The sequence below is a fragment of the Lissotriton vulgaris genome, chromosome 2_1, assembly GCF_964263255.1.
Source record: "Lissotriton vulgaris chromosome 2_1, aLisVul1.2, whole genome shotgun sequence".
Lineage (NCBI taxonomy): Eukaryota > Metazoa > Chordata > Amphibia > Caudata > Salamandridae > Lissotriton > Lissotriton vulgaris.
Window position 1 is genome coordinate 67,545,298 of NC_141687.1, and position 13,642 is coordinate 67,558,939.

The following is a 13,642-nucleotide window of genomic DNA, read 5'->3' on the forward strand; positions in this document are numbered from 1 at the left end:
GATGACAAAAGACAACGAGAACTCTGATATTTTTACTGTCTCTCCTTTCTCTCCCAAGCACCATTGGACTGACTACGCACTCGCCGTATACAAAAAGGACTTACTCATATGATAACTTACCAGTTCTTATTCTATGATCTGTACCCAACGCCCTCGCTACGTAATTCTAGTCTGATATTGCATTACGATGACTTTTCCTGCAATCAACTTAACGATGAACCCGCCTACTAACTGATGAGATTTTTCAATATGATGTTTATAATGTGATGTTTACGTACAGTTCTTTCACCTAAGTCCCCTCTCCCTTACTTATGATCACTGCATATAGGGGTAGATAGGAAATAGGCCAGCAAGATGTCTTGGAAATGTTAAAGGGAGGACTGTGAAAAATAAATACAAACTTAGTGAACATTATCGGCGCCATCTTGCCCCTTTCCAGGCCCATTCGTGCGCGTAAGCGACAGCCATTTTGAGCACCATGGCCTCCCTGCCCCTCACTAATAGCCAGCGCGTCTCTCTCTCTCTTAACCTCGCAAGCATTCCCCCGCACGCTGACAACCCCCGCTCTCTCATGCCTCGGGTCATAAACCCCTCTTCAGCGCAGCTTCACCACGGAATCCCATCCTGTTCCCAGCGCGACACCTCCCCTCATTCCTTTCATGGCCTCAGATCCTTCTGATACAAACCCCTTTTTTCCTGTGCCCCCGTTTGTCTTCCCTGTTCCCAGGCCGCCACCTGGCTCTGCGGATACTGTTTATTACCCCGTACAGTAGGAAGCTTCCCCTCTCCATCAAAAGACCCCCGAACCGATCAAAGCCCCCACCCCATGAGATCCGATCAACCCCATGCATTCCGTGAATCGGCGGAATGCCCTGCTGTGCGACGACCATCACCTGTTGTGACCAGGGTGGGGAATCCAACTGTAAATGTGTGTGGGAACGGGTCTGAAGGGGAGATTCCGAGGATGTTCTTTCAAGTTCTAAAGTATTGCGAGAATGTGTTATGTGCAATAAAGGTCGTAAACCCTAGTATAAGAGGCCAGGCCTCAGAGATGTGGTTAGAGCACCTCGTGATGATACTTGCTGTCTGAATTGATGTGTTCTCCTCCGGAGAGAATAAAATCCTCGTTTCCCGCCTTCCAGTCTCCAGCGCCTGCTTCTTCATTGATTAATATTGGTGGGTCATAGAGGCGATACTGCCGGGCAACATAAAAGGGTCTTTGGTTACCGGTTGTCTTTGGAACCCTTTTTAACAGGGGCAGCACTGGCACTTCTCAATAGCAGTGACCTCTTTCAACGGGGCAGAACTGGCACTCAGCAGCAGTGACCCCTTTTCATTGGGGCAGTACTGGCACTATCTCAGCAGCAGTGATTCTTTTTCAATGGGGCAGTACTGGCACTTCTCAGCAGCAGTGACCCTTTTTCAATGGGGCAGTACTGGCACTTCTCAGCAGCAGTGACATGTTTTTTTTTTGTTTAAGAATTTTTTTATTAAGCATTGAAAAGTAATACAAAAAGCATGTCATGAAAAATTAGAAAAAGTACATATGAATATATTAATAAATGACATTAATCCAGAGGAATTTATATATGGAAAAGAAGGGTAGAAAGAAATAGAGAAAGAAAAGAAGGAAAGAGAGATAAAGAGGAAAGCAGAAGAGAAGGAAAGAGTAGAGGGGAGAAAGAGGAGAAAGGGTAGGTAACCAGAGAGATCATGAGGAGTGAGGAGCACGCGGTAAGGGAGAAGGATTAGAGGAGAGAAAGGAGGTGAAGGGAAGCCATAACAGATCGGATTTAATTTTCAGAGAAACAGAGGTGGAGGAAGCAATAGAAATTCTGTGTTCATCACAAATATAATTCCACCATGTGTGGACCGAGAGTTTTGAATTGTCTTTCCAACACGATAAGATAACTTTAAATGCAAGAGCAATAAATAGGTCTAACAATTTAGCAGAAGAGGGTGTAACAATATTAATGTCTTCAGATAAAGAACCTAAAAATATTCGTAAAAAAGATAATTGGGAGGAAAGAGATAATATTTTCATACATATAGTCCAAACATCAGTCCAAAAAGATAAAACAGGGGAACATTCGTACAGTTGGTGTTGTAGAGTACCTGTAACTTTGGAACAAGACCAACATAAAGGAGAAGAGGTTGGAGAGAATTTATGAATAGTAACCGGGGTAATAACAACTCTATGATATAAAAAAAGTAAGGATTGAGTAATGCGTGCAGCAACGGAGACTTTGAAAATCCTGGACCATAAACGATCCCACATTGCAATGTCAAGGGAGACATCAAGATCGGTCTCCCAAGCAGTCTCTACTTTGGATTTAGAGCAAACAGAAGAATTGGACAGTAAAAGTGAATATACAAGAGCAGCTTTAGGGAGTTGAGTAGAAAAAAGAGGATAAAGTGGAGTGACAGGAGTGAAGGAAGAAAAAGATTCGGAGGAAGAAGGTAATGAGGATAAGTGAGATTGAATAGCAGATGTTATAATAGAATATTCAGAGAGAAATGAAGGAGGTAAATTAAACATGTTTTGTAATACTGGAAAAGAAATAAGAGAAGAATCAAGGAAAAATTGATGTACAAACAGTATATCCTTTTCTTTCCAGTGTTTAAAATAGAACTATTTACCTTTATATCTAAGAAATTTGTTATACCAAACTATAGAGGATAAAAAACATTGCAGAGGGGAGAGAGTAGAGAAAAAGACATTTTGCAACAGAGATTGGGAATACTTCAAAATGGGGTATTTGGATATAAAGGTACAATTTGACATAAAAGTAATATGCTGAAATGAGAAATCTTTTAAAAGAGAGCGTTCCAGAAGAACCCACTTAGGGACAGGAGTATCAAGGAAGTTGTAAGCCAAGGAGAAGGATTGTTTGATCAAAAAGGCAGAGTGGTATGAGCCAAAATCAGGAAACCGAACACCACCTTCATTTTTAGGTCGGATCAACTTATGTAAACCAATGCGGGGATGTTTATTATTCCACAAAAATGTTGTACATACAGAATTAATACGAGAAAAATAGGATTTGGGAATTTTGAAAGGGAGCATAGAAACAGTATACAACACATGTGGGGTAATCATCATTTTGATGGTGTCCAGTCTACCCCACCAGGATAGAAATAAGGGGGACCAAATTTGCAGAAGGGATTGAATTTTACTAGTCAACGAATCAAAGGTTAATTTAAGGGTATCTTTTAGAGAGGAGGAGAACCATATACCAAGGTACTTAATTTTAGATGGGCACCATGCAAAATCAGTATTATTAAACATGTATTGAAAACACAGTGAGTTAAGGGGTAGAACTTCCGTTTTGGACAAATTAAGTTTATAACCTGATATTGAAGAATACAACTTAACTTCATTTAAAAAGGGTGGGAGGGATGATTCGGGATTAGACATGTAAATGAGGACATCATCAGCATACGCTGACAATTTAGTTTTGACAGAGGAAAATTTTATACCAGTAATATCAGGGTTGGAACGAATGCGCTGTAGAAAGGGCTCAAGACATAAAATAAATAATAAAGGGGAAAGGGGACAACCTTGCCTCGTGCCTCTGGTCAAAGAAAAGAATCTTGAAAATTGGTTGTTAACAAAAATACTGGCACGAGGGGATGAATAAAGGAGCTTAACCAAGGATATAAAATTTGGGCCAAAACCAAACCAATTAAGGGTATGGAACATATATTGCCAATTAATACGATCGAAAGCTTTCTCAGCATCCAGAGAAAGGGCTGCCAACGGGGTTTTGACATTTTTACTGTGAGCAAGAACATTGGAAAAAAGACGAGCATTGTCGGCAGCGAGTCTACCCTTAACAAAACCCACCTGGTCTGTGTTGATTAAGGAAGGAATAATGGAGTCAAGGCGAGAGGCGAGGATTTTAGCAAAAATTTTACAATCATAATTAATTAAGGATATGGGGTGGTAATTTTTACATTGGGAATGATCCTTATCAGGTTTGGGGATAATTACAATGAGGGCATCCAAAAAGGACCCAGAGGCTTTAGCCTCCAAAATAAAAGAATTAAATAACTGAAGGAGTTTAGGGGCAAAAAAGGAATGGAAGGAGGAATAAAATTCAACAGGGAGACCATAAGGGCCAGGAGCTTTTGATTTTTTGAGAGAATGAATGGCCGTGGTGATTTCCTGGAGAGTAATTTCACGTTCCAAGTGAGAAAAATCAACGGGGAGGGAAGGAGGGGAAGGAAGGCCTTCAAAAAATGTTGTTAAGTTTGCATCAGAGGGGTGTGTGTCATCTGTATAAAGGGCTTGGTAATAGTTGTGAAAGACTTCAGCAATGTCTTCATCGGAGGTAACCAGTCTATTGAGAGAATCATTAAAAATTGGGCCGACAGCTTTACGTTCAGACTTGATTTTTAAATAGTTGGCCAACATTTTCCCTGCTTTGTTCTGGCCACCATGAAATTTAGATTTTATTTTAAGGAGGGTGTGACAGGCTTCATTAGTGATAATTGTATTAAGTGCCGTTTTGGCAAGAATCAAGTCCTGAAGGGCAGAAGAGGATTTAGAGGTGAAATATATGTGTTCGAGGGTTTTAATCTGTTTAAGTTGATCCTCATACTTCTGCTTATTGAGCTTCTTTTTTGTAGAAACATAGGAAATTGTAAAAGCTCGAAAAGAAGCTTTAAAAGCATCCCAGGTGTTAGGAATGGAGGTGTCAGCGGGGTTATTAAAGGAAAAGTATTCATTGAAAAACTCAGTACATTTTTTCATGAAAGTGGCATCAGATAAAAGAAAAGAACTAAATTTCCAACGACTAAATTTAGCGGGGCTGAGGGAAAGATCAAGGGTAGTATATACAGGGGCATGGTCGTATATAAAAATAGAACCAATAACAGATTTTTGAATGGAGGGGAGAAGAGACTTATTAATCATAATATAATCAATTCTTGAACGTGTGTGATGAACATTAGAAAAGAAAGTATATTCCAATAAATCAGGGTTACACAGTTTCCACGAATCATATAAAGGACGGGAGGCAATGGCAGATTGAAAACTCTTATGAGATTTGTCAGGCTGAAATTTACTCGAAGACAACCGATCTGAAAAAGGGTCTAACCATTGGTTAAAATCACCAGCTACTATAAAATCAGGGCAATCTATAGATGCAATGAGCAGTTTGATGTCTTTCCAAAATTTGGGATCTGGGGGAACAGGGCCATATATATTCAATAAAACCATCTTCTTGTTGTGTATAACAACCTTTGCCATTGCTCAACGACCTTCATCATCATTTTGAGAGGAAATAATTTGAACATTTAAAGCTTTATGAAACAATATAGCAACCCCTCCTTTTTTGTTAACGGCAGGAGAAAACACAACCTGACCCACCCAATGTCTCTTAAGCTTAAGCGATTCAACGTCTGAGCAATGCGTTTCCTGAAGGAAAACAACCTGTGAATGGAATTTGGTTAAGTGTGACAATAGCTTCTGACGCTTGACAGGATGACCAAGACCTCGAACATTCCAAGAGACAAAATTACACATGTTGGGAGGAGGGGAGGATGGGCAACAAATGGAGGCGACACATGGCAAGGAGATCACTAGAAAAGGGAAGACAAAAAATAACAGGTAAACAGTGGATTCGTAAGACGCTCATCTTAAGAAGGCCAACAAGAGTCAAAAAATGAGGAACCAATAATCGAACAAACAGAGAAAACAGTAGAGACCACTTAGGAAGAAGAAAGCAAAGAGAAAGAGAAGAAAGAGAAAGGTAAGAAAGATATGTAGAGACAGAAAGAGATAAAGGGAACAGATCAAGGCACGAAGGCTCGATCTGAGAAAAAGAGAGTAACCAAAACATGTGAGACGAGGGTACACCAGAGAGAGGACATGACCCACGAGCACACAGGAGACGGACATTAGGAAAAGGAAAAACACAAGGATGTGAGGTAAATATCTGACAAAGATAAAGAGGGAAGATACATTAAGAGAAGTTAGAAAGAATAGAATAATGGTTGTAAAAAGAGAGAACAAAGAAAGACGTAAAAACATTAGCTAGCACTTTCCATAGTGGAAGGAGAAACACTTAGCAGGTAGTCGCAAAGTTTCTGTGGATCCTCATAGGACTTGGTGCGACCATTATGTGTGATCTTGCAGAAGCAGGGATGTAGAATTCCATATTGAATGTTGAGCTGTCTCATCATGGGACGGAGGTTCAGGAACTCTTTACGCCGAGCATTTGTAGCAGGAGATAGATCCTGGGAAATGAAAATGTTATGACCAGACCACTGGAGACGACGTTTGGCCCTGGCAGCCTTCAGTACGGCCATTAACTCAGTGAACTCCAAGAATAGCATGATGATGCCACGTGGTTTGGAGGCATTGGAATTGAGGCGGCCAAGACGGTGTGCTCGTTGGATGTTGAGAGGGTATGACGATGGTTGGAGTTCCAAAAGTTCCTGGAGAAATTTTCGAATAAAAGAGACCATGTCAGCCCCTTCCAAATTTTCCGGAACACCATAAACACGCAGGTTATTTCGTCTATTGTGATTTTCCAAATCCTCGGTGTGCAGTTTGAGCTTGTGGATCTCTTGTTCCAATAATGGAATCTTAGTTGAGAGGTCTTGGACATCGCTCACTCGCTGTTCTAAATTCAAAACTTTATTTTCCATAACCACCCAGCGCTCCTCAATCTGTTGTAGTTTAGCATTAGTGGCAGACATAAAAGGTTGAAGACCACACACCTCTTCAAGGATGGAGTCCAGTACAGGATTAGTCGAAGAGTTAATTGAGAGGGCGGGTCATTTTTAGGCCTTTTAGGCTTGGTTCCGGTCTGCGACAACTTCGGCGAGGTAGAGACATTCGCCATGGTTCAGGATACCAGAAGTAGGTATGTCCAATAAAATCGTAGATTGTGAACCGGACTGGAGATGCACTATGGTGATAGGGGCACACAATGTGGCAAATATAAGGCGATGAAAAAAGGAACCGCCAAGTAACGCACTATTAGTCAGTGCGAAGACAACGAAAAGCCACACAGCTCCATGCAGGAGGCATCAACCAAGACCAGAACATGGACAAGGCGGTATCTCACAGCACTAATATGAAGTGGCAGGCTGGAGAAGTAAAAGCCGGAACACAATAAGGCTTGTATAAACAGAGTAATGACAAAATGCAGGAGGCAGATGGTCATGGGAAGCCAGGAGAGCAAGAGTCATGAAGAGATGGTGAGGCAGTAACCACATAGCCCTTATGTGGAAGTAGAAAACATCGCAGTCAGGAGACTCAAAATGGCGGCCATTTTACCTCAGAGGAGCTGTCGCGCATTAGAGTGAAATAGGCAAAGTGCACAAAGTAGAAAGAAACTCTGAGCAGTCAGCAAAAAGAGCGGCACCATAATAGTATGTCCAGAACAAGCCAATGCCGGAATGAGAGGGGGATTGAAGAAGGTGCGAAGAGAGACATTCACGTCGGCGGCAGACAAAATGGCGGCCGTTCGTGATGAGATGTCAGAGAAAAGTTACCGTTGCAAATTTTCGGCGAAATTGCGATCGTCGAGGCTGCAAAAGCGCTCCATTGTAGACTGTCCACCTTCCGACACTGCTGTATACCAAAAAAGCCATCCGAAAAACGGCAGGAAGGGTCCTCACGGGAATCCGCGGATCAGTCCGTAGCGGACCTCACGGGAAAGACGTCCTCTGCAGATGGCGCGCAAGCCACGCCCCGCAGTGACATGTTTTAACAGGCCAGTACTGGCACATCGCAGCAGTGACATCTTTTAACGGGGCAGTGCTGGCACTTCTCAGCAGCAGTGACATCTTTTAACAGGACAGTGCTGGCACTTCTTAATAACAACATGTATACTAAGCTTCCTCAAAAGTGCCGGCACTTCCCAGCAGTACTGTGCTCCTAGCCTCTAGGCCAGTCCCACTGTGCTCTCAGCATGACTGTGTCACTGTAATGCAGCCATGAAATCCTCTTTACAGGGCAGTGTAGTGGCTTGTGTGCAGACACACAGCGTAATAAGATACCACACCCACTTCTTCATAACCCTGAGGTACTTTGAAGGGGGTACTACATTCGCTTCTTGGCACTCTACAGTACTCTTAGTAGGCCAGGCTGAGTATTTCTCTGCAACACTGAGGCCGCCCCTTGGTTTTCTGCAGACCCCGGTCCACTAACCAGAGATTCCAGGCCCTTTCTTGCAGGCCCAAGATGCTGTGATTAGGACCGTACTTTCACTGTTCTGCTGCCCTGCACTCTTCTTAATATGACAGAGCATGCCCTACTCTGCAGCACTGAGCGGCCTGAAGAGGACAGTGCTGTACCTTCTGTGCACACTCACCGTGCTCTCAATAGGACAGTACAAGCCCCTCTTGACAGTACTATGGTACTTTGCATGGGACAGTACTTTCTTCTCTGCAGCCCTGAGAGTTCTGAACAGGGCAGCGCTATCACTTCTGTATGCACCCCCAGTGCCCTCAACAGGACAGTATCAGCCTCTCTCTGCAGCCCTGAGGCTCGCCGCATGGGACAGTATTTTCTCTACTCTGCAGCCCTGAGAGGTCTGAACAGGGCAGTGCCATCACTTCTGTACGCACCACCAGTGCCCTCAATAGGACAGTTTCAGCCTCTCTCTGCAGCCCTGAGGTTCGCCGCATGGGACAGTACTTTCTCTTCTCTGCAGCCAGTTGCACTGAAATGGACATTAAATGTCCTTCTCTTCAGCCTTCTTCTCGCGTTAAAAGATGGCAGGTTTTTTCTGCAGCCCCCAGTACTCTTAATACTACAGTAAAGAGGTGTTTCAAGAGCCCCCCAGCACTTTATTAGGGCAGTATTGGTGCTTCTCTGTGGTAGTTTAAAGTAGGCGCAACTAAAACTGAATTTGCTCAGAAAAAGTCCCGCAAAGCATATCAGTGTTTCTTTTTTTGAGTTGTGAAGTTTAAAGCTTCTTTTAGACCCACATTTGACCGTGGGTGAGTTCCCTCGCAAAAAAAGTATATTTGTAGCGACTTTGTTAAAGATATATTCACTCAATATCTGTTGTGCCCTGTCAGGGGCTTCCCAGAGATACCTTTTGTGACACTTTGCATTATTGGACATAATCAGTTCAGTTGAATGTATACTGAAGCAGCGGATCTGTTTGCGTGCAAGCTTTCAGGACCTCGCGGGATTCCACCGCAGCTGTGACCCTCAGGGCCATCTCCTGTGTGGCATCTCCTATGAGGCATCTCATCTCCTCTGGGGCATCTCCTCTGGGGCATCTCCTATGGGGCATCTCCTGTGGGGCATCTCCTATGGGGCATCTCCTGTGGGGCATCTCCTATAGGCCATCTCCTATGGACCACCTCCTATGGGGCATCTCCTATGGACCATCTCCTCTGGGGCATCTCCTCTGGGGCATCTCCTATGGGGCATCTCCTGTGGGGCATCTCCTATAGGCCATCTCCTATGGACCACCTCCTATGGGGCATCTCCTATGGACCATCTCCTATGGGGCATCTCCTATGTGGCATCTCCTATGGGGCGTCTCCTATGTAGCATCTCCTATAGGGCATCTCCTATGGGCGATCTCCTATTGACCATCTCCTATAGGGCATCTCCTAAGGGCCATCTCCTATTGACCATCTCCTATGGGGCATCTCCTATGGACCCTCTCCTATGTGGCATCTCCTATGTGGCATCTCCTATGGACCATCTCCTATGGACCATCTCCTATGGGCCATCTCCTATGGGCCATCTCCTATTGACCATCTCCTATCGGGCATCTCCTGTGGGGCATATCATGTATGGCATTTCCTATAGGGCATCTCCTATGGACCATCTCCTATGGACCATCTCCTATGGGCCATCTCCTATGGGCCATCTCCTATTGACCATCTCCTTTCGGGTATCTCCTGTGGGGCATATCATGTGTGACATCTCCTATGTGGCATCTCCTATGGACCATCTCCTATGTGGCATCTCCTATGTGGCATCTCCTATGGACCATCTCCATCTCCTATGGACCATCTCCTATGTGGCATCTCCTATAGGGCATCTCCTATGGACCATCTCCTATAGGGCATCTCCTATGGACCATCTTCTATGGGGCATCTCCTGTGGGGCATATCATGTGTGACATCTCCTGTGGGTCATCTCGTTTGGCATCCTGGGAGAGAGAACTGGCTGCGCTCTGCCTCGGTCCCGTGCAGTCAGCGTGTCCAAGGAATTTGGGTCGATCAGGTGCCCCGTCTATAATATGGTGAAAGTACACAGGCAAAAGGGTGCCCTCAGTTTTGTGGGGGTGTCCTAGCTGCAAACCCTGCTTTACGTTGAGTTGGCCTCCCTTCGTGTCTGCGGATCTTTATTTAAATACCAAATTGTTTCTGGAGCACTAAAAAGGCAATAAGCCTGTTAAAACTTGTGGTGCACTTAAATAGTCAAACGCGTGTGCATTACTGTTCATTTGTGGCGACGCTGAAGTCATACGTTTGCCCCTTTTGTGCACCAACCCTTGGCGAGTGTCCCTACAATGACAGCTTGTGGGGTTTAAGCAGTGCTGCTAGGCAAAGGGGGTGGGGGGCTGCCAGAGTTCTGTGGAAACAAGTCCCGCAGGACGCAAGGTTTTCTTTCTGTTTTCCCGCCCCCGCGCTGCGGGCACTGATGCCAGGGCGCGTTGATACACACGCGCCCTGAGCCAGCCTCGGGAGTGTTTTACGAAAACAAGTCACTTTTTTCTCCTATTTTCGGAATGCCCAGGCCCCGGCCTATGTAAGCACCGCTCCTCCAGGTCTGCTGTTAGCATTCTTTTCCTGTTCTACCCACGTGAAGAATAAAACAAGGCAGAGGTCGCGGCGTGTTGGAACGCGCAACCTGAAGGTGGAAAACATCCAGAGAAAACAAAAGTGCCAGGAATGCAGCCGGTGCCAGGAGGTGTGTGCGCGGGAGGCAGGGGTTATTTACCCGGCCCTCGGAGGCGGCAGGGTGAAGGGTCGCCGGAGCGCACCGCCTCGGTGTGTGTGCGCACCGCACCTGCCATGGGGCCCTCGGCCGTCACTGAGCTACTGCCAGTCATTGGCACAAGTGCAGCCTCAAGCCGGGGCCGTGTGTCAAGAATAGTGTCTGCGTTGGCGAGGTGTGGTGGCATTACATTTGTTTATTGTGAATTTCTTTTGTAGCAAAACTCTACCACGGGGGCGGTGTATGCGCCTTCGACAGTAAAACGTCAACCACGCCAAGGAAACTTTGGAATACAGCATGTTGTAAAGTGGCCACCCTGTGTATGATGTCACCAAGTACTATAGCTCTACAAAACGGAAATGACATCATCAAACAAAGCGACGTTTTAGAACGCCTTTTTATTGGTGATTGTTAGAGATACACAACTGGAGAAGCGAAGGTGTTTTTTGCTCCATCCTGAATGGTTTCTGTAAAGTGTTTGTTAACGTGTAAGCATGTGAAAGTTGCTGAGAAGGTACCGCAGCATTGGCGAGAACTACGGGTACCTCTTAAAGCTGATGGGGTCAGATGCCTCCCTCTGTCCATGTGTGTGTGACATATACCATGCATACACTACATACATCCAAAGGGATGAAAAATAATCGGTACTCAAATTGTTTCAACTTGACACATTTTTGCTCCTAGAACATGTATTTCCAATGCCGATCACTGTGACGTTTTCTGCACATATTTCAATGGCATACCACTCATTCCCATGTCACAATGAGCCTATAAATGTATTCATTTAGTTCACAAATTGACAGGGGTTTTTTTTTTACATGTGAGTCAGACTTATGCCAAGAAAGAGGCGTAAGCAATGACTGCTTAATTATGTTTGCATAATTTATGTGCGAGTCGCGCAGGAATAAATACAGGCATGCAAGTGTAAAATGGGAACGCTAGATGTAATCAGTTGAGTTTTTTCGGAAAAACAACCTCGGTCCTGATGTGCAAAGCCGTTTTGTAGTCGTAAAGGCTGCAATTCACAAAATCATAGGGTTTGGGACTGAAAAGGGTATTTTTGTTATGTACCAAACCCATTTTACAATTCAGTAACACGTTTACACACCGTCGTGGCGGCACGTTACACACAGTCGTGACCGGTGCAGGTAAACGCAGCGGGGCAAGGCGGCTGTGGGAGTGGGGTGGGTGGGAGTGAGAGTCGCCAGACGACGGAATAGGGAACATTAAATAAATAAATAAAACCATTGTCTGTCGAATCCTCTCCCCCTGCCGTGTTGCCTCACCCCACTTACCTGCACTGGCCACGACTGGTTACCGAATCATAAAACTAGTATAGAAATGCAAAACACATTGCTATTTTGACAGGGCATGTGTAGGTCATCCCTTAAATACAGCAGTGTGTTAAGGCATGTATCAATGTTTTGCAATTTAAATCTAGTTGCAAAACATTGACATTTTATCATCACTTCAAGGGAGGTGTCAACCCATTTACAAATGGGATCCCTTTGTGAATGTTAACCCTTTCGCTGCAGGGGCTACTCCGCCGCAGCGCTAAGGGGAGGCGGGGCCATGCGGCGGTCCCGTGCTCGTGACGGAACCGCTCCGTCACGGCTTGCGGGTGAGCTGTGCTTGTGACGGAACGGTTCCGTCATGGCGCCGCCCGCTCTTTAGAACGTCAGCGCAGGCGCGGAATTCTCGCCACACAGGCAAGCGGGCCCTGACGGAACCGTTCCATCACCAGCACAGCCCACCCGAGGCTCGTGACGGAACAGTTCCGTCACGAGCATGGAAGGGGTTAAAAAATACGTTTTTTCTGAAGTAAAAAGTTGTCTACGGGACCATTACCAAATTTCAAGCAAACTTTTCTTTTTAAATGCACCCCTGTTTGCTTTAAGGAAAACTGTCAGCATAAAAAAAAGTGACTTTAGCCTTTTCAGTGCGTCAGACGGCCCATAGACGTCCAACTTCACGCTGGGCATGTGCGTCAGACAGCCGGGCCGTCCAAACTGCGTACGCGACGCATTCGGCCGTACCCCGGCGGAATGTCGGCCACTACGAGTGAGCCGCAGTTTATGATCTATGTCATGAATATTGTTGAGGTAAGTCAGATTGGGAACTACTATGGTTCAGAATTTTGTGAACTGATCAATTAGTCCACCAATTGGTTCTCAAAATTTCTTGCCAGTCACAAAAAGAAGTTCTGCGATTTGCTACCACTTTTTGCAAATGGAAATTTCATACATCAGGCTTAAAGTGTCTTAATATATATATACACTTGTGGGCGTTCAGAACAAGGTACCAGTGGAGAGTTCAGGGAAGTATATTGCAAAAACTGTGAAGACTCACTTTTATTGAAGTGCGTGTTCGCAAATATTTGCCTCTATATCAATCAATCGGTCACTTGTAAAGCGCACTACTTACCCGTGAGGGTCTCAAGGCGCTGAGGGGAGGGGGTGCCGCTACTGCTCGAAGAGCCAGGTCTTGAGGAGTTGAGGAGTGTATATGTGTACAACACTTTCGTGTTCGTGATGTATAACCTAAGGATGCAGATGCTGCTTAAAGTGCCTGTGGACCATCCCTCAGCCCTTCTCTCTAGCCCCACACACTTCCATAGAGTCTCACCCTTTGCACCCATCTCTTGTGGGACACACTTCAGTCAGCTGTGGTGTAGCTCCACTTCCTTGGGAAACACATCAATGTTGTGTCAGTCAT

General features: G+C 45.1%; 1 protein-coding gene and 1 long non-coding RNA gene across 3 annotated transcripts in view; one reads left to right on the top strand and one right to left on the bottom strand.

Annotated features, from left to right (window-relative positions):
- TNS1 (tensin 1) overlaps positions 1–13,642 on the top strand; it is a 1,287,061-nt gene that overhangs the window by 531,487 nt on the left and 741,932 nt on the right. The window lies entirely within an intron of this gene.
- The window catches only part of LOC147729590 (uncharacterized), a 145,829-nt gene continuing 132,945 nt past the window's right edge, over positions 759–13,642 (bottom strand). Inside the window, exon 3 of the long non-coding RNA XR_015308333.1 lies at positions 759–1,263. This is a non-coding gene — a long non-coding RNA (uncharacterized LOC147729590). The remainder of the gene's footprint in view (positions 1,264–13,642) is intronic.